The 24,175-nt window shown below is 42.3% G+C and overlaps 1 non-coding gene across 1 annotated transcript; it reads left to right on the top strand.

Annotated features, from left to right (window-relative positions):
- Positions 1-1,427: 1,427 nt before the first annotated feature.
- On the top strand, positions 1,428-1,534 carry LOC136540971 (small nucleolar RNA R71). The gene has a single exon (XR_010780088.1). It is a non-coding gene; the product is annotated as a small nucleolar RNA R71 (small nucleolar RNA).
- The last annotated feature ends 22,641 nt before the right edge of the window (positions 1,535-24,175 follow it).

Genomic DNA, 24,175 nt, shown 5'->3' with positions numbered 1-24,175 from the left:
TAACTATGGTTAGGTAGACTAGATAAGTATGTCTAGCAACATGGGGGTGATGATGGTAGTATGGATGATGGATGGAAAAAGATAAAAAGGATTTTTGATCACATAGACCAAGGTAACTAGAAGCATAGTGTAACTTAGTGTAAAAAGTAGAGTATGTAATCTTAGAGCAACAAAAGTAACTAGTACGAGGGGCATACTTGCCCTAAATTCAATCAAGCACAAAGCACTATGAGCCCTATGTTTTAATAACTAGACCCAACATGGTGGAATACAAAGGAAGGATAGGGCTATCACCACCTAACAACTACCACAATCTATTTAGGGATCTAGCCATACCTAGAGGCAAGATATAGCCTAAGCACCACGCTTAATCTATAAACTCGTTGTTTCAATTTGAGCTCCGGTGAAATAAGATCGAAACAACCTAACCAGACGGTAGAACAAGAACTAACGATGAACAAACTAAACACTAAGATAATAATGATGCAAATGCCAAAGAACAAGCACCTAGGCTCACTAAAGATAAACAAGAGCAAGACATGACTTGAACTAAGAAAAGCTATATTACTGAATAAAGTACTTGACAAAGTAAAGTACTAAATAAAGTAATTGCTAAAAGAAAGATTACAAAGGAGCTATACTAGACCAAAAGACTCTTCTAGACTTCGAGGCGAGCTCCGCTCTACTCTATCACTACTAGCTAGATACTACTTCTAAGCTACTACTCTTGGAGAGCTTCTGAGAGCTTAGAACACTTGGAATGCTTGAGAGTTGCTTGAGTGATGATCTCCACCTAGCACCAAAGCTCCTTTTATAGTGTGTAGAGGTCATGGGGGTACTTGTAGGTGAAGATGAGGCAATAGAGAAGTAGAGGGGTGTCGGGCAACACCAAGGGGCATTGGGCGACCATCCATCCCACCGCTTTGCCATCCAATGATGATGGTTGGCCCTTGGAGGCGGTTGCATGGTAGGTAGGTCAGTTGCCATGGTTAGAATGGTGGTTTGGAGGTCAGTTTGCCCCTCTGAGTCAGTGATAGTGGACCTAGCGATCCATGGGAGCTCAAAGTCCACCTTCAGATCAAACTAATGTAGGATCAAGCGTGGAGAAGCTTCCTGGAGGTGACACCTTGGCAATCATGTGGATTAGTGATGTGGTAGGGGGTGGGGCCATCGGGCGATGCCCCTAGGCAATGACCGATGTGGTACTATGGGCCCACGGCCCCCTACCATGTCCCATTGCCTCCTATGCATGTCATTTGTCCATTTTTGTGATTTTTCCTGCATACAAATAAATTTTCCAAGTATAAGTGGAACTAGGTGAATTATAAACATAATATAGCACATATGATGATGATTTATCTTAGTTTTGGGTGGAATGTTGATGGTCAAATTGGGTGTTAGTGACCATCAACAGTAGCCAATCCTCCATCCCATGGTGAGGACATTCTGATATGTAGTCTTGAAACCGTTCCCTTGCCTTAGGGATAGATTCATCATGTTGCTGCTGAAAGCTTGAGATTCTTCCATGTAGGGCATTGGGTTTGCCTATGGGAACAAACTTTGCTAGGAAGGCAGTGGAGCAGTTTTCCCATGTAGTATTTCTATCTTTGTTGGTGTAGAACCATTGCTTCGCCTTCCCCAAAAGTGAAAATGGGAAGAGGCGAAGTAAAATAGCATCTCTAGTAACTTTTTTGATGGTGAAAGTGTTGTGGATCTCCAGGAAGTGTTGGAGATGAGCACTCACATCTTCATGTGCATTTTCGCAAAACTGTCTAGCTTGCACCATGTTGATGAGAGCAGGCTTGAGCTCAAAAGCATTGCCTCCAATGTTAATCACTGGTCTAGTACGGATGCTGGCCATAGTTGGAGCAGAGAATTCATAGAGAGTTTTGTCAGCCATTGCTTCAAAAACTTTCTTGAGCTTCGCCTTGTCTGGTTTCTTCCTATTCTAAAGCTAAAACTTTCTTGAGCTTAGCCTTAGTCCTCCTATGTAGTGCTTCTCGATTTTCAACGTAGTTTGTTAGAAGGTCAAAACTAGTCATACATTACCCTGCATAAGATATAAAACTAGACGGAACAAAGGTAACCCTGCTTGAGTAGAGGTATATGGTTTCCTCGATCACATCAAAAGGTAAAAGCTTATCAATATTCCATAATTGCCTAGTTATCTTCCCCGGCAACGGCGCTAGAAATGCTTGTTGACATTTCTTAGCTTCGCTACTAAGAACAGAGTTTTAAATCTAGTCCATGGCAACGGCGCCAGAAATGTTTGTTGGCATTTATTAACTTGTCACTTGTTTAAGTAGCCACCTAATGTTGTTGACATTTCTTAACATCACTTTTGCTAAGTTGTCATCCCTAGCTATAATGCTAGAAATGCTTGTTAGTACTTTCTAGCATCATCTCTAGAATGAAACTAAGAAGTACTCAAGTATTTTATTGTGACTAGAAAGAATGCAAATATGTATATGAAGGGATCTGCAAGCACACAGATAATTACCATTGTATCATTTCACCTAGGAGTATTCCAGGTATCATTGTTTATATTTGTACCACAAGGAAGGACTAGCGAATGGAATATATTGATAACTTATACATATGATGGAGAGATATACCATAACCATTACTCTACTCACAACTGGGGCAAGGCAAGAGATAAATATATATGAATGGTAAGTAATAACTAATCATTGATCACTCAGAGTACTCCTTTCTATGGCATTACCATGACTAAGTAGATATTAGAGAAATAATTCCTAAGTCATTTTTAATTACAAGTCAAAGCATACTATGATTAGTGCAATTACACTTAATAATCATGGCTAAGATCAACTCCATATCTACACATAAGGGATATTACTAAGGAAGATCAAGAACAGAGCATGACTTCCTTGTAACTAGATCCTACTTGACCTATATTCGGGGAGTGGACTACAAAGGACTTAACGGGAGTGTCACATCCACGATCTACCACATGGCCCAAAATATAGGGTGCATCCGTAGGTAAACAACATATAAGCACCACGCTTACACAATGTTGACCACTCACCCCGTGTACTTTTGAGCGAGCACTATACGAACTTATGCTTGAACATGATGATAATCTAGCTATACTAAGCATATAATCAAAGGAGACGATGAACATGAGAACTAGGAACATGAATAATATTAAGAACAATATCGAATCAATTGTAGCAAACATATGAATAATGAAAGATACAAAAGAGGATACAAGGGGTTATACCAAGCCACGCTCTTGATAAGATCAAGAATTCAAGCGAAGCTTGCCTCCCTCTAGATCTAGCCTAGCTAGCTATGCCCTAGAATATGTTGGAGCTCTGAGGATGATCAGGGTTTGATCTCTTGATTGAATGACTTCTTGAATGATGGAGGATACCCTAGGGGTGTTAGGGGCTGGTATATATGGGGGAGCATCAATCCTGAGCCCTCAAATCAAACCGACTTGAAAGAACCGCATAGATGCAAACCCTAATGTGGTGGAGAACCAACATAGCGAGATGGAGGCTAACAGTTGGGCCCATAGGTCGGCTGGCCTGTAGGGGGGTCGGCCAACCCCACTTGGCAGCCACCTGCCCTTTGCTTTGGTGGTTTGCCTCCTGGAGTCTTCTGGAACCATCTGGAGTTGTTTTCATCATGGATAATTATGATTAATTTTGACATTTAGGTCCACCTTAATGGTTTTCTAGTTAAACCCTGCTGAAAACACAGATTCACCAAAACTTGTGGAATTTGTTAGTTTAAAACCCTAAACCTATGTTGATGATTATTTTATTCCCTTATACAAGTTGTATTGATTTGTTATAATGGTTGTTAACTACTGTCAACAAACAACAATGCTTGTCGTGGTTCCGACCCCACGACAGCTGGTGCGCCAGGTAGGGGGCAACGTTAAGTGTGATTCAGGCTCTATAGTGGCTAAAGCCACCTACCTCATCGCCAGATTAGGCAGCGCCACACCAGACAGCGGGATCCGCTTCCCCGATGAGTTCTCCACCACAATCAGCACCTTTGCTCTAAGCTAGGTCCTCAACTTTGGGAGCCTGGCCTATGTTGCCGACTACTATGGTGAGCTCCACCCGCTCAACGAGGTCCCATCGATGGGCAACGAGCCCCCGGTGTTTCCTGGTCCGCTAGGCATCCTGGGAGCAGATCTCAAGGTCCTAGCCTTGTAGATCCAGCGTGGTCTGGGTCTGCACCCCATAGTGTCGGACCGGCGCCATATGTTCTACATGCTGGCCAACGTCCATCACTAGATCACCACCGGTGAGGTGCTCCTGCCGCCAGACCACTTTTGGTACTACCTCCCAAACATGCCTTTCGGGATCCAGAATGCGGTGGCGTCCTTCTAGCTAGAGCTAGAGCACCTCATTAGTCATGAGGCACCACAGAGCACCATCCTATTTGGTGTGGCGGGGACTGATGTCCCCTTGCTGCGCACCTTCCTCGAGATCCTCTTGGGGAATGGCCTAGAGTATGACTCCGACGACATCGATTGTTATGCCCCACCTTGCATGTGCTACCACATCAATGGCGAGGACCCCATTGAGGAGGCGCCTATGCTCACGCCGCCGGACCAATCCTCGTAGCCACGCAAACTACCTTTAGGAGAAGGCAACTTGCCTGTAGGCTTGGCAGGTGGACCTAGAAGTCACTGAGGTAGAGCTCGAGCTCCAAAGGTAGGAGCTTGCACAACTACAAGCCATGTAGCCCCCTGTCAATGATGACGACCCCCACACGGGGGCTCCTAGCACCTTGCGCTTCCCGACGTCGTGCCGTGCTCTCCCGATCGTCTTCGACATGCTGAAACTGAAGACAAATGAGCGGCTGCATGAGGCAAAATGGATCCTTTGTGTCACCCTCGAGCAGGAGGCTGAGAGTTCTGCTTCTTGGTTGAAAGGTCCTAATGGCTAGAGGAGGGTTAATAGCCTATAAAAATTTCTACAACAACACTAAGCAAAGTGGTTAGATAATAATTAGGCAGAGCGAATTTTGCGCTAGCCTACTAAAAATGCAAGACACCTATCACAATTCTAGTCACTATAGTCTCTAGGCACACAATGCTAAGTCACTATCACTAAGTTAGTGTGCTCTCAAAGAGTAACTAAAGAGCCTCACTAACCACTAGACCCAACACAAGCTAGCTCTCAAAACTAATTACATTAAAGAGTGTAGCAACACTAGAAATGTAAGTATAAGAGAGGGAATGTGATAGTTATACCGCCCTAGCAAGAGATGATCAATCAATTACAATGAATACCAAGAAATCCTCAAAAACAAGATGACACAAGATTTTTCACCAAGGTTCACTTGCTTGCCGGCAAGCTAGTCCCCGTTATGGCGATTCACTCACTTGGAGGTTCACGCGCTTATAGGCATCACACACCTAACCCACAATTGGGTGCCGCACAACCAACACAAGATAAGGATCACACAAGCCATGAGCAATCCACTAGAGTACCTTTTGGCTCTCCGCTGAAAAAAGGTCAAGAACCCGTCACAATCACCATGGTCGGAGCTAGAGACAAGCACCTTCCTCCACCTGATGATCCTTGCTACACTAAGCCATCTAGGTGGTGGCAACCACCAAGAGTAACAAGCAAAACCCATAGCAAAACACAATCACCAAGTGCCTCTAGATGCAATCACTCAAGCAATGCACTTGGATCACTTCCAATCTCACAAAGATGATGAATCAATGATGGAGATGAGTGGGAGGGCTTTGACTAAGCTCACAAGGTAGCTGTGTCAATACAAATGGCCAAGAGAGTGAGCTTGATCCAGCTATGGGGCTTAAATAGAAGCCTCCATGAAATAGAGTCGTTAGCCCCCTGCTGCATGCTTCCACGATGCGACCGGATGCACTGATCGATATGACTAGACACAGATGCCCCCACATTCAACCACAGCCACACGATCTCAATGGTCAACAAACCTCCTCCATTTGTTAAGTGACAATCGGACACATGGCCAAGGAGACCAGATGCGTCGATCCACAGTCAGCATAAACATGCGCCAACACCAGCACCGTGTGACTGAACACGACCCTCCTAGCAGCAACGCATCATTAGGTCACATCTAGTAAGGGTCTAGAGAGGAAAAATGATGATCAGATGTGTCCGATCGTGCATGACTAGACTCACCCTAGTGTCTGATCCTCTCTAGCATGCGAAAAAGCTTACATTAGCATACGTCATCCTGTGACCGGATGCAGGCCCTACACGTTCGATCACTTTTAATGTTCAGCATCCGGTCATTCATAGAGACCGTGCCTTCACTGCCCAACACTGACCGGATGTAGGCATAGAGTCTGGTCGCTGCGAGAGCAGCATTCGATCACTGAAAAATAGTGCCTCCACTACACCAACTTCGCCACCCTTGCTTCAATATGCTAACCAACAAGTGTATCACCTTGTGCACATGTGTTAGAATATTTTCACAAACATTTTCAATGGTGTTAGCACTCCACTAGATCTAAATGCATATGCAATGAGTTAGAACATCTAGTGACACTTTGATAACCGCATTTCACGATGAGTTTCACCCCTCTTAATAGTACCGCTATCAATCCTAAATGTGATCACACCCACTAGGTATCTTGATCACCAAAACAAAATGGCCTTATGAATTTTACCTTTGCCTTGAGCTCATTTTGTTTCTCTTTCTTCTTTTCGAAGTCTGAGTTCTTGATCATCACAATGGCCACACCACCATCATCATGATCTTCACCAATTTCTCCATCATTTGGAATGTGCTACCTATCTCATGATCATTAGAGCAATAGGTTAGCACTTAGGGTTTCATCAATTCACCAAAACCAAACTAGAGCTTTTACTAGTGTCACGTCGTGCTCTCTCAATCATCCCAGCCGACGGCCACTGCCAATGGGGACCGCTCAGATGCACATGCCCCGCCGTTGGGTGGAGACAACGGTGACTCCTCTAGCAACAGCTCTAACCGACCATGGACCAGGGGCGCCAAGCCCCGACAGGAGCACGTGAGCTTTACCCTCGGCGCCTACCTACACAACACCGGATCGATGACAACCGTGACATACACGACACCATTGAAGCCAGATGACACGCTCAGGCGCAGTCCCGCTCTCCCAAGCAAAGGGGTAGGGGCGTTGCCCCAGATCACTTTGGCCCCCTAGCGTTTGGGATAGTGATCCAAGCGGACCCCTACCCCTCTGGCCATTGACGCACATCACCAAGTACAACGGCGTGACCAACCCAGACCACTAGCTAGAGGACTATTGCCTCATCATGAGGACCGAAGGGTCAAATGACGACTTCACCATCCAATACATTCCTCTGCTCCAGTCAAGCTTGACCAGAGCCTAGCTCTAGTAGCTTGAGCCCAGCAGCATCCGCTGTCGGGGCGACCTTCGCTCTGTCTTCGTCGGTCACTTCCAGGGCATGTATACTTGGCCCAGGAACACTTGGGACCTCCGCAACTACCGACAGACAGGGGCAAAGCTAGAGCATCAAGGACTCGAGTGCATACTTCATAAGCATAATGATTATCTTAGTACAGTGATGGTACATAAACAGTAGAATTGCATAAATTCTTACCAAAATGCTGGATCCAAGATATTAATAGTTAATTTACATAAACACCCAAAATTTACATTGTCTGCATGACAAAAACCATATTAAGCCAAAGTCCTCGGTGAGTCAATTACCTATGACAGAAGTACTAGTTAGATGACTAAATATGTCAAGAAAAGATGGATTTAGAACTAAAAATGATAAAATATGAAAGTAATGCATCACCTCTAGTATTTACGATCTCTCATTTTCTTGAAACGATCCACTATAGCAGCATTGGTAACTTTCAACATTTTCTCTTTCTCCACATCACAAATGAGACTATTACTCATGTACTGATCACCCATACGGTTGCACAAAGATGTTTTCACTATCTTCATGCCTGAAAAGACCCTCTCTCACTGTAGCTATGGCGACGGGCAATACAAGTACTAGCTTCAATAGCCGATAAACCAAAGGATAGGTAAGATGTTTCTTTGTGTCCACCATTTTTTTTGGAAAGCTCAGCAATGGTTTTTATGTTAAGAAATCTATCATCCTGTCGCACATCACCAATATAATGGAAAAGTTCAAAATTTAGATCTCTCAATTGCACAAAATCAAAGTCACTTGGGTATAGCTTAGCTAAGCTTATCAAACTATCCACATTGAAATCATGAAATGAATCTCTTGGATTGAAAGCAGCTGAACATACTAGCAATTGAGAGGCCGTCTCATTGAAGCGACTATCAAGCTCTTGTAGCAACTAATCAAAGACTACATTAAAACAATCAACTTGAAAATGATGCTTGTTGGTAATTCTAGATTTTTTTCTTGGCCTAGTTGGATCAATGTAAGGCTCATCCATTACTAGCTTGGAAATATCATGTTCATCACAAAATGCATACACTTCTCCAAGTGTTTGCTCCCATCCATCTCTTCTAACCTTATCTAAATGGCTTCTAGTAGACCTCACACAATTAACAACATTCACAATATCTTGATCTTTCCGTTGCAATGCATTTGACAAGACATTTGTGATAGTCAAAATGTTCAACATGAGATGCAAATAAAAGACAAATTCAGAAGACTGGAAGTACACAAGAATGCCCCATGCCTTTCCATCCTTGTCCTCATTTTCCACAAATTCCAACACTTTGATAATTGTTTGGAACAAGTTAACTAGACCTCTAAGAGATCTATAGTGCGAACTCCAACGAGTATCTCTAGGTCTTTAAAAACATTGTTCTTGATTCAATCCTGTCCCAGTTTCAAGTAACCCACAACCTAAGGCCGTACTAACCTCTTTGAGATTGATGTCTCTAATCATGTCCCTTCTCTTTGAAGATCCACCCACCACATTCAACAAGGTAGAAATCTTGTTAAAAAATTCTGCAATGCCTGTATACTTTCTAGCAACAACTACAACCACTAGTTAAAGTTGATGAGCAAAGAAATGGACATAATATGCACCACTATTTTCTCTTAGGATCAATGATTTTAAGCCATTGAACTCACCTCGCATATTGCTAGCACCATCATATCCTTGGCCTCTCACTTGCTTTATGCTCAGGTTAAACCTAGGAAATAGAGAATAATTGTGGCAGAACCTCCTAAATTATAGGGCCCACATGCACCTGTCACAATCCAATGACCTCTGACGACTATGCATATGTTCCCAGTAACTTAAGAAGACTATCGGGTGTCCCTAGGGAACCCCGAATCATCCACGATTTTTCCGAGCAGGATCCATTACGGAGTCATTGCAGTATTACAATAGTTTATTCATTAATTTACATCAGAGTGAAATAGCAGAAGTCTTACAATAACTTAGTTACAAAATAGTTGTTTCACAAACTAAGTACGATTATTATTACAAACCATAGTAGTGGAGTAGATTTAGTAACATATAACACACAAAGAAAGTGCCCTGCCCAAGGGCCACACATTTACTCAACATCATCGATTTGAACAACCGTCATGCAGCACGATCCAAGGCAGACCTACCCATGAGGCTCACCTGCAACATGGGTTAAAGAACCCTAAGTACAAAACTACTCAATAAGACTTAACCGAAGTAAAAACTAATAAGACTCAGGAATGCAGGCTCAAGGATTCAAGGTAAGGCTTTAGCAAGAATCAAAGTCCTTTTGCATAAAAGCTCTATCATAATATTCTTTCTTTCAACATAAAACCCTTATCAAGATCATATATGAATCTACCATGATCCGTATTGAGATCATGAACTTCATATCAAACCCTTTCTCAAATCTTCCTCAAGTTTCATTTATTAACTACGATGATGAACAGTGAGTTGAGTCTCTATAACCAAGGAGCAACGACGATTCGAACCGATTATAACCCAGCTGGGGATTCCCAACCACACGACATATGCAGGTCCCTGACCTACATATACCAACCCACCCTCAGATCCTCTAAAACAAGAATGGGTCCGCGCCACCAGAGAATACAGTACTCCACCAATCCAGGCCATTGCCATGTGGGTACATGCTACTCTCACCATCTCTCCACTCCCAGTGCGCGAGTAGCCATTCTCGTAATAGAATAGCCGAGTTAAGGCTTACCAGAGTATGTGGCTAGTACTATAAAATCTCACCTCATGTAATTCAACAATGGATGGTTATTAACCGACATAGGTGGAAAGAACCCGCTCACAAGACCTCCATGTCTTGTGGCTCTCATACACCGAGTCTGCCCGGTCTAGATTTATTACTCCACAAGATTATACCTCATGATAGAATAAATAACCAATCGTATCTAAGTAAAACCATTTATATCTCGCAGGTGACCGGTAATCACCCGACTTGTATCATTCTAAGCATGGCTAAGCATAATTAAGCATTCTTGGATTGAAACGGGTAACAAGGTTGATATGGAAAAACAAGGTTGGTAATGCACCAATTAGGTTTTCACTCAACTCCTAATCACTTAATGCAGTATTTAAAAGCAAAAGCGATATAAATTTGTAAAACACAAGGTAGGTTTAAATGCATCCGGGGCTTGCCTTGATTATCGGAAAAGTCTAGTCCCAGAGATGTTCCACAGATATCAAACCCGACCTCAACAGGTGGATTAACTTCCTCAACAACTTGGTTGACTACCATGTTCTCACTTTTGTTCACTACACATAGTAACAATGCCATGTTTAATATGATGCGCGATATAAAACATGATGCATGACGATGGATGCAAAAGTTAGTAACTTGAATACAACTTTCCTTCATGGTACAGTTGCAAACCAACAACTGAATAAACCTTTTCATAAACTCAAACACTTACTTTAATTGCCAAGGATCATTATATGCTAATGACCCAAGGTCATCACTCAATCCCAAATTCAAACAAAACCTAAACATTAGGGTTTACTATTTGTTTTTATTAATTAATAACTAATTAATAATTATGAAATAAATCAACTTTCTCCAAATGAGCTCAAAATTTTTGTGAAGACTCATCACACGATAACTAAGTGGCAAAACAATTTTCATAATTTTTGGATAATTATTTAAGCCTAGAAAAATCATGACAACCCATTTATTAATTAATTTGAGACATTTTTATCACATTCAAAATGTACTGAAAAATAACATTTAATATTTTTCCTAAGTAGTATACCTCTCAGAGAGGTCACACAAAACATTTCATAATTTTTGGAGCTCTATTTAATTCTACACAAAATAAACAAATCACTTACACTATTCATTACTTTCTGAAAAAGAAAATTTTCCATTTCTAAATCAAATCATCACTGACAGCGGGGTCCCACAAGTCAGCACAGTACTTCCACGCACAGCAGCGACGACCGCGCTTTGACCAGCGATTTCTCGCCGCCGGCGAGATCTCCAACGATGGCTAGGGTACCAACATGATCACCATGTCAAGGCGCGTCTATTGGTGGCACTAATTGCACCAATTACTGCACAAACCAAGCTCGACGCCGGCCATGGCGGACACGGCGGTGCGGCTGCGCTATGTCGGCAAAGTGGGCCCGGTAGCAGTACTAGCAGTTAAACAAAAGGCTCGGGAAGACTCAGTATCTCACCCCAAACTCGCTTGAGCCGAAGGATTAACCGGAGAAGCAACAGAGAAGCTGGTCGACGATCGAGGTAGTCACGGCAGAGCAAGCTGTCGTCAACAGCGGTGTTCCGGCGGCTGCTGCAGTGGATGAATGAAAGGGTCATCCAACAAGACATAGAGCATCATGGCAACATGGTGAAGCTAGAACTACGCTGAGCAAAGACAGAGAGGCACCATAGAGTGTCGGCCACGGTGACGCGAGTTCAACGGTGGTTGGTTGCGGCCGCGAGGAAGAATGACGATGTGTAGTGTTACTCGGTCAAATCAGGCGCCTAGAACCGATCAGCTAGGTTCGCAAGGAGTAGGTGGAGCTATGACTGGCTTTGCTACGACTAGGTGGATGCTACGGCGACGGCACAAGCTCGACGGAGCTGAGCGGCGATGTCAGGAAAAACAGAGGAAGGAGGAAAGAGCGACAACGGCATTCAAGACTTAACCGGTGGGTGAAGAGCGGCGGTGAATGGTGCGCTTGACATGCCATGGCAGCACGGACAAGTCAAAGCCTGACGTGTGCTTGTGGGGCGTGAGTAGAAGCCGGTGGAAGCATGGCGGCGGTGAGAGTCTACCTGCTTCCACTGTTCCAAGTATTTACCGAATTGCCACTCGCTCAATTTCTCAAATTACTCTCAAATTTGTATGGAACTCAAAAATCTCCAAAAATAAAAGTTGTTCCAAATTCAAAGTTCTACAACTTTGCTTTAATAACCATACCCAAATTCTGTCTAGATTTGAAAATGCAAGTTTGTAAATCAAAAGGGACACTTTAAGAATTTATCCCCTTTCAAATTACTCCAAATTTTACATAACAACTTTGAAAACTCTAAAAACCAACTTTGTACACATTGACAAGCTCTACACTTTTCCTTTTAGGCTCAACCCCAAAATGTGCTTAGATTTTGAATTAGGTTTTCTAGGGTAATATTAAATGCTGGAAATTAGGGTTTTCGGAAATTCCAATTCAATGCTAAAGTTTTGAACTTGATTCATCCATACAAGTCAACACATATAATCATAAAATAAACTTGTTTTAGTGAATGCATATCAAAGTTTTCACTAACTCAAAATGATGTGCAATGCATATGATGACATGGCATCTTTTAGAGTTTAAAACACCAAAGGTGTTACAACCTTTCCCCCTAAAAGAAATCTCGTCCCAAGATTTAAAAGTCCTAGGATAAAGTAATGGAAAAGGAAATGTGTCAAGCAAAAACATTCAAAACCTAACCATAAAACTAGCTAAGGTCCCTTTACAAAACATGGTTCGTAAAGACAAAACACAACTAACATTATTCTATATCGATGCAAGAAACTCCGGAAACTGTTCTAGCAAGAAATCTTCGGATTCCCAAGTAGCTTCTTCTTCTGATTGTTGATTCCATTGTATCTTGTAGAACTTGATTGTCCTCCTTCGTGTGACATGGTCTTTCTGATCCTAGAACTCGGATAGGATATTCCGAATAGGTCAAATCAGGTTCAAGTTCCACTCCTTCAATATCAATATTTTGATCAGGCACTTGAAGACATTTCTTTAACTAGGAGACATGGAACACATCGTGTACAGCTGAGAGATGTTCTGGTAACTTCAAGCGATATGCCACCTTTCCACACCTCTCCAAAATTTGAAATGGTCCAATATAACGAGGTGCCAACTTGCCTTTAACACTGAAACGGTTGACTCCCTTTCATTGGTGATACCTTCATATATACATAATCTCCCTTGTTAAACACCAATGGTCAATGTCGTTTATCTGCATAACTCTTTTGTCGGGACTGAGCTATCTTCAAATTATTTTGTATCTGCCTAACCTTCTCTTCTGTTTCTTTCACAAGGTCAACTCCAAAGAACCGTCTTTCACCAGGTTCAGACCAATTTAGTGACATTCCGGCATCTATGACCATAGAGTGCTTCAAACGGAGCCATCTTAATGCTCTCTTGATAACTATTGTTGTATGAGAACTCAGCCAAAGGCAAACATTCATCCCACTTATTGGAATAGTTAAGGACACAACACCTTAACATATCTTCAAGTATTTGATTTACTCTTTTAGTCTGACCATCAGTCTGTGGATGATAAGCGATACTATACAGAAGTTTGGTACTCATCGAAGCATGCAATTGTTTCCAAAAGTTGGAAACAAACTGTGTACCTCTATCCGACACAATGGTCTTTGGTACACCATGTAAGCTCATGATTCATGCTAAATACATCTTGGCATATTGGATAGTGGGATATATACTCTTGACTGAAGAAAATGTGCTGACTTAGTCAGTCGATCTACAATAACCCATATTGAGTCAAAACCTTTTGATGTCTTGGGTAGACCGACGATAAAGTCCATACTAATATCCTCCCACTTCCAAGCTTGGAATAGGCAATGGCTGTAACTCTCCAGCGGACTTCAAATGTATAGCTTTTACTTTTTGACAAGTATCACACTTGGCTATATATCGAGCAATCTCTATCTTCATTTTGGTCCACCAAAATCTCTGTTTCAAGTCATGGTACATCTTATTACTTCCCGGATGAATAGAGAACCTGGTGGTATGTGCCTCTTCAAGAATTGACTATCGCAACTCAGGAACCTTTGGTACCACAAGGTGATTCTTGAACCATAGCACACCTGCATCATCTATTCTGAAGCATGCCGCTTTTCCCTTCCTGACTCTTTCTTTGATATGGGCTATACCCTTGTTTTCTTTCTGGCAGGCAATAATTTGGTCTCGAATAGTTGATTCAACAAGTTATATTAGTCAAACTACCTTGTTGAATTATCTCTATTTTCAACTTCTCCATCTCATGACATAAAGTCAGATCCATTGTCTTCATGGTCAGGCAATTGCAATGGCTCTTACGACTGAGTGCATCTGCAACCACATTTGCCTTACCTAGGGTGGTAATGCACCTCCAAGTCATAATCTTTAATCAATTCCTAACCATCTTCTTTGCCGCATGTTCAATTCTGATTGAGTAAAGATATACTTTAGACTCTTGTGATCTGTATAAATATGACAAGTATTACCAAGCAGGTAATGCCTCCAAATCTTCAAAGCATGGACAACTGCTGCTAACTCCAGATCATGGGTTGGATAATGTTCTTCATGTCGCTTAAGTTGTCTGGAAGCATAGGCAATGACTCGGCCCTTCTTGCATCAATACACACCCAATACCAATACCAGAAGCATCACAATAAACTGTCGAACGACTTCTCGATATCTGGCTATGCTAACACTGGTGCAGTGGTTAATAATCTCTTCAAAGTCTAGAAAGCTTCTTCACAGTCAGATGACCAGACAAACTTGGCTTGGTTTTTCAACAATCCAGTGATGGACTTGGATATTCTAGAGAAATCTGGAATGAAACGACGGTAATAACCCGCCATTCCTAGAAAACTTCGAACCTGATGAACAGTGGTTGGTGGTTTCCAATCTAGTATATCCTTAACTTTGCTTGGATCTACTGTACAACTCCTTCAGCTGACAAGACATGCCCTAAGAACTGTACTTCCTTTAACCAGAAGTCACACTTACTGAACTTGGCATATAACTGATGTTCTCTTAGGCGTGTCAGAACAACTCTGAGATGGTCAGCATGTTCTTTCTTGTTCTTGGAATATACTAAGATGTCATCAATAAAGACTACTACAAACTTGTCTAGCTCAGGCATGAACACTGAATTCATCAGATACATGAAGTGAGCTGGGGCATTCGTCAAACCAAAAGACATTACCAGGTACTCATATAATCTATATCTGGTGGTAAATGCCATTTTGGGAATATCTTCAGGCTTAATTTTGATTTGATGATATCCTGACCTCAAATCAATCTTGGAGAAAACCTTGGCTCCAGCCAGTTGATCAAAAAGTAAATCTATCCGAGGTAAGGGATATTTATTTTTAATTGTCACTTCATTCAATGGTCGATAGTCAACACACAATCTTAGGGTCTCATCTTTCTTTTTCACAAAAATTGCAGGACATCCCCAAGGTGATGAACTAGGTTGGATAAAACCTTTATCAATCAACTCTTGCAATTGAGTCTTCAACTCAGCTAATTCCTTGGGAGGCATCCTATAAGCTCTCCTAGAGATCGGAGCTGTTCTAGGCTTAAGATCTATTCCAAACTGAACATCTCTATCAGGTGGTAGACCGGGTAAATCTTCAGGAAAAACATCTAGAAATTCACAGACTACAGGGATATCTCTAATCTCTTTGATGAAGTTGCACAAACTTTTTCCACTGATCTCTTTAAGATTGGAAGTTAGGATAAGAAGCTGAGAATTACTGTCTGGCAAACTCAACCTTATTGTCCTATTCAAAGTATCTACAATAGCCTTATGCTGATACATCCAAGTTCATACCCAGGATCACATCTATATCCTGATCTTTTAAAATAATCATGGTAGTGGGAAAAATGTGCCCACCTAGGTTTATGGGTACCTGGTACACCATTTCCTTAGTACACAGACGTCCCTCGGGCGACTGTATATAAAAATTCTCCTTTGTTTCCCCAATTGGAATTTCATGCTTTATGACAAAGGTTCTATTGATGAATGTATGAGATGCACCAGAATCAAAAAGCATAACTATAGGATGATCGGCGACTAGGAAACATACCCAGCATCATGGGTTCCCCTTCTGGAATCTCCCCAGCTTGAGTATAGAAAACCCGCCCCAGTCTTCTTTTCATTTTTGCCCTTCTGAGCATTTTGGTTATTGTTCTTGTCCTGAGCTTGACCCTGTTGTTGATTTCCAGAGCTTCTGAAAATTTGGATTGTACTGCTTAGGATACGGACATTCCCTAGAGAAATGACCTGACTTCCCACAATTGAAACATGGGTAATTGTGGCCTTGGGGTGTTGGAGCACGAACACCAGGAACATTTGTCTGTTGTGAGTTCGGGTAAGTTATAGCAGGAAGGACATTTGGTCGCTGCCCTGGCTTGGAACTACGGCGGACGATAAGGAGGACTGGTTGTGATTCACCGGATGATAAATTATCTTCTATCTCTTTTGATTGCCACCGTAAGACCCAGATGGCACACTCTTTTTCTTCTTAATTTCCTTATGCTACCGATATTTCTCCTCTGAAGCAATAGCAATGTTAACTGCCTCATGATACGTGACATTTGTGCAGGTAGTCATCATGGTCTGAAGTTTGGTACTAAGACCACTGCATGAACCACTTCTTCTTCTTGGCATCTATGTTAACATGCTCATGTGCATACTGTGAAAGGTGATTGAACTTGCCCACATACTGCATGACTGTTTGATCACCTTGCTTCAAAGCAAGAAACTCATCCAGCTTCATGGCCATAACTCCCTCTAGAATATAATGGGCACAGAAAGCAGTGCGGAACTCGGCCCAAGTCAACCGAGTACCGGCTGGCTGCATGGCCACAAGGTTCGCCCACCAAGCACCTGCTGCACCTCTAAGCTGTTGGGCAGCAAAAATAGGCTTCTAGAACTCAGTGCATGGAATGAGGTCGAACTTCTGCTCTATGGTACTGAAGCCAATCATCAGCTTCAAGTGGTTCATCAGCCTTGGTAAATACTAGTGGTCATGTATCCGTGAAGTCAACATACGTAGCTTCCTGCCTTAGATGATTACGACCACGATTCCCTTGCATCATATTCTAATTGCTTTGAGCTAACTCATGAAAGCAAACGAGCATTATCTATGATCACATGGACCAGTGCTGCGATAGCATCAGCCAAAGTTGGCGAAACTAGTGGTGGATCAGGAACACCACCCTCGTCTTGCGAAGAACCAGGAATATCCGAAGCCCAAGTACGAGGCATCTGTTCATGACAAACCAAACTTTACTCACAAGCATTTATTGAAATATTAAAAGAGCTTACTACAAACACATTACATTGGGTTTACTTATTTATACACAAGTCTGCACTTAGGCAAGACTACCCAGCTTAACTAGAACTCACTATATTACAACTCTACTCTTCTCCTTGACCACATCAAACCTCAGGATCGGTATCCATTCCAGAAACATTTCCGCCTTCATCATCACTTTCATTGACCACCACTACTTCTTCTGGATCCTCTTCTTCTTCCTCTTTAGGCTCATCATCATCTGCTATGACGACACCTAGGTCCATGGCATCAGCTTGAGGCTCATGATTTGGATTCAGGAGATTGTTTAGCCTATGGACTTCTTCATGCAGATTGGTATAATATTCTTCTAAGTCTTCTACATAAAACTCTAACTCATGAACTCGGGCTCTAGCTACATCTTCTCTATGCCAAGCTTCATTTCTTCCTTCCACCATACGAACTAACATACGCTCACAGTTCTTATGAGCGGTGGTGCGACACCTCAATTGATCCTGTAACTTGCCCACCTGGATGGCATCCAAGGCCCTATCTCTAGTAGCCTATGCTAATTCTACTAAAGCCTCTGTACTCTCAGCCTGGGGATCAGGCCTAAAGCTGCTACTGCTAGCACCATCACTTCCTAGGGGCAAGCTGGTGACGAGGAACTCCTTTGGGTCCAACGGACTTACAGGGCGTTACCTTGGTACGAGCCATACTGTAGAAAGCAAGATTTAATAATAGTAAGACAATCATGAGAAAAGTCTAAAGAGTAGTAGGAATGGAACTATACTACTCAGCCCAAACTAAGAGGGAAAGTAATTAACAAGTGGATTAATCATGATGCATGAATCGTCCTTACGAAACTTAAACATCAAAGCTCATAAGGTACATAAACAATAGTTCTTATTATATAGGGCATAATAAGATTACTACTCCACCATACAAAGCCTTTTTAATCAAATAAGGAATGGTGAGAATGAATTAAGATATGTCAGAAGCAATTTGGACCAAATTAACAGATTAAATTTATTTGCCCCAAATCGTTTTGAATTTTTTGTAAAACAATACTTACAAAAACTTTGTAATGGAGCTCCGATACTATTCTGTGGCAGAGCCTCCTAAATTATAGGGCCCACATGCACCTGTCACTGTCCAATGACCTCTAACGACTAATGCATATGTTCCCGGTAACTTCAGAAGACTGTCGGGTGTCCCCAGGGAACCGCGAATCATCCATGATTTTTTCGAGCAGGATCCATTACAAGTCATTACAGTATTACAACAGTTTATTCATTAATTTACATCAGAGTGAAATAGCAGAAGTCTTACAATAACTTAGTTACAAAATAGTTGTTTCACAAACTAAGTACAATTATTATTACAAGCCATAGTAGTGGAGTAGATTTAGTAACATATAACACACAAAGAAAGTGCCCTGCCCAAGGGCCACACATTTACTCAACATCATCGATTTGAACAACCATCATGCAGCACAGTCCAAGGCAGACCTGCCCATGAGGCTCACCTACAACATGGGTTAAAGAACCCTGAGTACAAAAGTACTCAACAAGACTTAACCGAAGTAAAACTGATAAGACTCAGGAATGTAGGCTCAGGGATACAAGGTAAGGCTTTAGCAAGAATCAAAGTCCTTTTGCGTAAAAGCTCTATCATAATATTCTTTCTTTCAACATAAAACCCTTATCAAGATCATATATGAATCTACCATGATCCGTATTGAGATTATGAACTTCATATCAAACCCTTTCTCAAATCTTCCTCAAGTTTCATTTATTAACTATGATGATGAACAGTGAGTTGAGTCTCCATAACCGAGGCACAACGACGATTCGAACCGATTATAACCCAGTTGGGGATTCCCAACCACACGACATATTTAGGTCCCTGACCTACATATACCAACCCACCCTCAGATCCTCTAAAACAAGAATGGGTCCACGCCACCCGAGAATATAGTACTCCACCAATCTAGCCCATTGCCACATGGGTACATGCTACTCTCGCCATCTCTCCACTCCTAGTGCGTGAGTAGCCATTCTCGTAATAGAATAGCTGAGTTAAGGCTTACCAGAGTATGTGGCTAGTACTACAAAGTCTTACCTCATGCAATTCAACAATGGACGGTTCTTAACCGACACAGGTGGAAAGAACCCGCTCACAAGACCTCCATGTCTTGTGGCTCTCATACACCGAGTCCGCCCGGTCTAGATTTATTACTCCACAAGATTATACCTCATGATAGCATAAATAACCAATCGTATCCAAGAAAAACCATTTATATCTTGCAAGTGACCGGTAATCACCTGACTTGTATTGTTCTAAGCATGGCTAAGCATAATTAAGCATTCTCGGATTGAAACGGGTAACAAGGTTGATATGGAAAAACAAGGTTGGTAATGCACCAATTAGGTTTTCACTCAACTCCTAATCACTTAATGCAGTATTTAAAAGCAAAAGCGATATAAATTTGTAAAACACAAGGTAGGTTTAAATGCATCCGGGGCTTGCCTTGATTGTCGGAAAAGTCCAGGTCCGGAGATGTTCCACAGATATCAAACCCGACCTCAACAGGTGGATTAACTTCCTCAACAACTTGGTTGACTACCACATTCTCACTTTCGTTCACTACACGTAGTAACAATGCCATGTTTAATATGATGCGCGATATAAAACATGATGCTTGACGATGGATGCAAAAGTTACTAACTTGAATACAACTTTCCTTCGCGGTACAGTTGCAAACCAACAACTGAATAAACCTTTTCATAAACTCAAACACTTACTTTAATTGCCAAGGATCATTATATGCTAATGACCCAAGGTCATCACTCAATCCCAAATTCAAACAAAACCTAAATCATTAGGGTTTACTATTTGTTTTTATTAATTAATAACTAATTAATAATTATGAAATAAATCAACTTTCTCCAAATGAGCTCAAATTTTTTTGTGAAGACTCATCACATGATAACTAAGTGGCAAAACAATTTTCATAATTTTTGGATAATTATTTAAGCCTAGAAAAATCATGGAAACCCATTTATTAATTAATTTGAGAAATTTTTATCACATTCAAAATATACTAAAAAATAACATTTGATATTTTTCCTAAGTAGTTTACCTCTCAGAGAGGTCACACAAAACTTTTCATAATTTTTTGAGCTCTATTTAATTCTACACAAAATAAACAAATCACTTACACTATTCATTACTTTTTGAAAAAGAACATTTTCCATTTCTAAATCAAATCGTCACTGACAGCGGGCTCCCACAAGTCAGCATAGTACTTCCACGCATAGCAGCGACGACCGCGCTTTGACCGGCGATTTCTCGCCACCAACGAGATCTCCGACGACGGCCAGGGTACCAACGTGATCACCACGTCAAGGCGCACCTATTGGTGGCACTAATTGCACCAATTACTGCACAAACCGAGCTCGACGTCGGCCATGGCAGACACGGCGGTGTGGCTGCGCTACGCCAGCGAAGTGAGGCCGGTAGCGGTTAAACAAAAGGCTCGGGAAGACTTAGTAGCTCACCCCAAACTCGCTCGAGCTAAAGGATTGACCGGAGAAGCAACAGAGAAGTTGGTCGACGATCGAGGCAGTCATAGCGGAGCAAGCTGTGTCGACGGCGGTGTTCCGGCGGCTGCAGTGGATGAAAGGGTCATCCAACAAGACACAGAGCATCACGGCAACACGGTGAAGCTAGAACTACACTGAGCAAAGACAAAGACGCACCGTAGAGTGCTGGCCACGGTGACACGAGTTCAACGGTGATACTACCGGCCGCGAGGAAGAACGACGGCGTGCAGTGTTACTCGGCGAAATCAAGCGCCTAGAACTGATTAGCTGGGTTCAGAAGGAGTAGGTGGAGCTGTGACTGGCTTTGCTATGACTGGGTGGACGCTACGGTGATGGCACGAGCTCGACAGAGCAGAGCGGCGACGTCGGGAAAAACAGAGGAAGGAGGAAAGAGCGACGACGACGTTCCAGACTTAACCGGTGGGCGAAGAGCGGTGGTGAACGGTGCGCTTGACATGCCATGGCAGTGCAGACAAGTCAAAGCCTTAGGTCGTGCTTGTGGGCATGAGTAGAAGCCGGTGGAAGCATGGCCGGCGGTGAGAGTCTGCCTGCTTCTACTGTTCCAAGTATTTACCGAATTGCCACTCGCTCAATTTCTCAAATTACTCTCAAATTTGTATGGAAACTCAAAAATCTCCAAAAATAAAAGTTGTTCCAAATTCAAAGTTCTACAACTTTGCTTTAATAACCATCTCCAAATTCTATCTAGATTTGAAAATGCAAGTTTGAAATCAAAAGGGGACACTTTAAGAATTTATCCCCTTTCAAACTACTCCAAATTTTACATAACAACTTTGAAAACTCTAATAACCAACTTTGTACACATTGACAAGCTCTACACTTCCTTTTAGGCTCAACCCCAAAATGTGCTTAGATTTTGAATTAGGTTTTCTAGGGTGATATTAAATGCTAGAAATTAAGGTTTTCGGAAATTCCAATTCAATGCTAAAGTTTTGAACTTGATTCATCCATACAAGTCAACACATATAATCATAAAATAAACTTGTTTTAGTGAATGCATATCAAAGTTTTCACTAACTCAAAATGATGTGCAATGCATATGATGACATGGCATCTTTTAGGGTTTAAAACACCAGAGGTGTTACAATAATAGATGACTTGAGGTTTGCAGAAGTTGTATCCTTCACATGAACAAGCCCAACAAAGCTCTCCTTCACAACTCCACACCTATCAACATATCTTAGCACCACAGCCATTTGGTCCTTGCAAGAGACATCTCTAGACTCATCAACTAGCAAGCAGAATACATCTTGCCCTATGTCTTCAAGGATGGAATGCAAAATCTCATCTGCAAAACATTTAATGATGTCTTTTTGTATGTCGGAAGACACCAAAAGACTATTGTCTGCAGCATCAACTGGTAATGCCTTGGCTAAAGCCGGATCATGCTCAGCTAAGCACTGATAAAACTCCCTATAGTTCCCTCTATTGTAGGATGTCTTTGACTCATCATGACCCCAAAAAGGCAAACCTTGCTTTAGTAGCAATCTAGCAGTATCAATGGCACCATTGAGTTGAACATAATATGCATTCTTAGAAGACTCAAGCTGTTTGCGTAAAGCAACATCAATGTGTTGTTCTTTTTGCAACAGAACTTCACATTTTTTCAATGCTACATTGTGAGGGCTGCCAACTCCACCAACATGCTCCTTTAATCTATCTTTATTATTCCAACAATTCTAACCATCTATGACAAATGACTTGTAACCAGCTCCCTTATTAGTAGGGTCTCTAAACAAGAAACAAGTAAAACAATATGCTTTATTAGTGGACTCATTGTACTCAAGCCAATTTCCAAATTCATCAAACCATTCCGGATTAAACCTTCTACATTTTGCTCCAATCCAAGTCCCTGGAAAATCAAGAGTGCGAGGTTGACAAGGCCCATTTAGCAGATAATTTCTTCTTCTGAATCTCGAAGATTAGGATGATAAGCACGTATATCTTTCCTTTTGCCTGGATCAAATTGGACCTCCTCCTCCCAATTGATTTCCTCTGGAGCTGAAACACGAACATTGGTTTCTTGTTGATGAGGTTCTTGAGAAGTATTAGCATTGCTAACAGCCCCTGATTGCTAACATCATCTGGTGCTTTCCTTTTCAACCATCTGTCCATAAGCTTACCTGCCATTGCACGTTATTCTAAAGAATTAAGTGAGAAAAAAAACAAATATTTGATTTGATCAAAGATTCAAAGATGCAGAAACTTACTCGACATGAGCTCCGGCGACTTGGCGATGAGCTCCAGCAGTCCTGCCGGCGCGGCAATTCGGTGGCCATGATCCGTGAGGCGTGAGCCGTGAGCGATGTTTTTTCCCCTCACGATGGTCGCAATTTTGGGCAGGCGAAGCGACAGCCTCGCCCACTCCGGTTCTCCGCTTCATAGTCGTCATAGAGTTACAGTCGCGGTCAAAGTTTCTACGTGAAGGAAACGATGCGTCATGTGTTCAGCATTTAGTCTATTTCCTAGACATCCTAGCTGGGCCGACCGCACGGCAAGATTGGCCTGCTTGTGGCCTGTGAACACATCAAGCATGGACTCACGGTGGTGCACATGTTTGGCCAGGGTGGTGCACAAGAGGTAAAATTTACTTCCTGTTAACTTGTATTTTGATTTTACCCTGGTGCCGGTGCACTCGGGTCAGCCCAAGTAGCTTCGCCCCTGCCGGCACAGGGCCGATGAGACCCTGAGAGTACATCCAACGCTTCTCCAAGAAGCGCAACGAGCTCCTCAACGTCACCAACGCCGACGCGATCAATGCCTTCATCTATGGAACGACGTGCGAGGCGCTCATCCACGCGCTCAGCCATGAGACCCTGCGCACAACACAGGAGCTCCTAGACTTCGCCACCTAGTACGCCACTGGCGAGGAGGCCGTCCAGGCTAACTTCAGCGGCAAGGCCAAGGCCGCCGGCCACCTTAGCGGTGGAGACGGCGGCGATGCCCCTGCCTCGGCCCGACGTCGCAGAAATTTTTTTTTTAATCTGGGTGAACACAATTTTTCTGTGTGTAAGACCCACAGAAAAATTGTTTCTAATGGTGAACCAATAGAAATTTTTGAATTTTCTGTCATTC

This window comes from Miscanthus floridulus, chromosome 2 (assembly GCF_019320115.1).
Source record: "Miscanthus floridulus cultivar M001 chromosome 2, ASM1932011v1, whole genome shotgun sequence".
NCBI lineage: Eukaryota > Viridiplantae > Streptophyta > Magnoliopsida > Poales > Poaceae > Miscanthus > Miscanthus floridulus.
The sequence above is the reverse complement of the archived record's forward strand: the minus strand, read 5'-3'. Positions and strand labels throughout refer to the sequence as shown.